Source organism: Solanum tuberosum, unplaced genomic scaffold (genome assembly GCF_000226075.1).
Source record: "Solanum tuberosum cultivar DM 1-3 516 R44 unplaced genomic scaffold, SolTub_3.0 scf00778, whole genome shotgun sequence".
NCBI classification, from domain to species: domain Eukaryota; kingdom Viridiplantae; phylum Streptophyta; class Magnoliopsida; order Solanales; family Solanaceae; genus Solanum; species Solanum tuberosum.
In genome coordinates, this window is record NW_006239702.1 from 41,339 (window position 1) to 43,077 (window position 1,739).

Below are 1,739 nucleotides of genomic sequence, written 5' to 3' on the forward strand. Positions count from 1 at the left end.
CAACTCCAATAAAGTTTGATGCTCCATCAAAGAACATCTTCCATCCGTCATACAACTCTGATATGTCTTCTCCTATAAACAAAACCTCTTCATCAGGGAAGTAGGTCGTGAGCGGCTTGTAATCCTGGTCCACCGGGTTTTCTGCGAGGTGATCAGCCAAGGCTTGTCCTTTGATGGCCTTCTGTGTCACATACACAATATCAAACTCGCTCAACAAAATTTGCCACTTTGCCAGTTTACCGGTAGACATGGGCTTCTGAAAGATGTATTTAAGTGGATCCATTCTTGAGATCAAGTACGTGGTGTATGCAGACAGGTAATGCCTAAATTTTTGCGCAATCCAAGTCAAAGCGAAACATGTTCGTTCCAACAAGGTGTATCTTGCCTCGTACAGCGTGAACTTCTTGTTCAGATAGTAAATGGCTTGCTCTCTTCTACCTGTCTCATCATGCTGCCCCAATACACATCCAAATGCATTATCCATGACAGATAGATACAATAACAATGGCTTTCCAGGCTCTGGCGGGACCAATACTGGTGGGTTGGACAAGTATTCTTTAATTCTATCAAAAGCCCTTTGGCATTCCTACGTCCATTTTATGGCAGCATCCTTCTTCAGTAACTTGAATATGGGTTCACAGATCACTGTGGATTGAGCTATGAACCGACTGATGTAATTCAGTCTTCCCAAGAAACTCATCACGTCTTTCCTGGTCTTGGGTGGAGGTAGCTCTTGGATTGCCTTTATCTTTGATGGATCCAACTCTATGCCTTTCCTGCTAACGATGAATCCCAATAGTTTTCCCGCGGGTACTCCAAATGCACACTTCGCTGGATTCAACTTCAGATTATACTTACGCAACCTCTCGAAGAACTTTCGTAAGTCATCCAGGTGGTCTTCAGATTATACCTACGCAACCTCTCAAAGAACTTCCATAAGTCATCCAGGTGATCTGAACTTCTTTTGGATTTGAAAATGACATTATCCACGTACACTTCAATTTCCTTGTGGATCATATCGTGAAAAAGGGTAGTCATGGCGCTCATGTAGGTTGCACCGGCATTTTGAGACCAAATGGCATTACTTTGTAGCAATACACTCCTCATGGAGTGATAAACGCCGTCTTCTCTGCATCGTCTTCATGCATCAGGATTTGGTGATATCCAGCAAAGCAATCGACAAATGATTGCAACTCATGTTTTGCACAATTATCGATGAGTATATGAATATTTGGAAGAGGGAAATCATCCTTAGGACTGGCCCTGTTGAGATCTCGATAGTCCACACATATTCTGATCTTTCCATCCTTCTTTGGCATAGGTACAATATTGGCTAACCATGTGGGGTAATTTGTGACCCTTACAATGTTCGCCTCAATTTGCTTAGTTACATCCTTCTTGATCCTTAAACTCAAATCTGGCTTGAATTTTCTTGTCTTTTGCTTAACGGGTAAGCAATTGGGATCAGTCGATAATTTGTGCGAGACAATATCAGTGCTTAATCCTGGCATGTCATCATAAGACCAAGCAAATACGTCAACATACTGCTTAAGCAACTCTATTAACTCTTATTTTCTTTCAACCTCCAAATGTATGTTGACTCGTGTTTCCTTCACAATTTCCTCATCTCCTAAGTTGACAACCTCTGTTTCATCCATATTGGGTTTCTTCTGGCTTTCAACTTTCTCGATCTCATGTGGTAGATTTTTAGGCATCATGCTTTCATCATATTCTTCGTG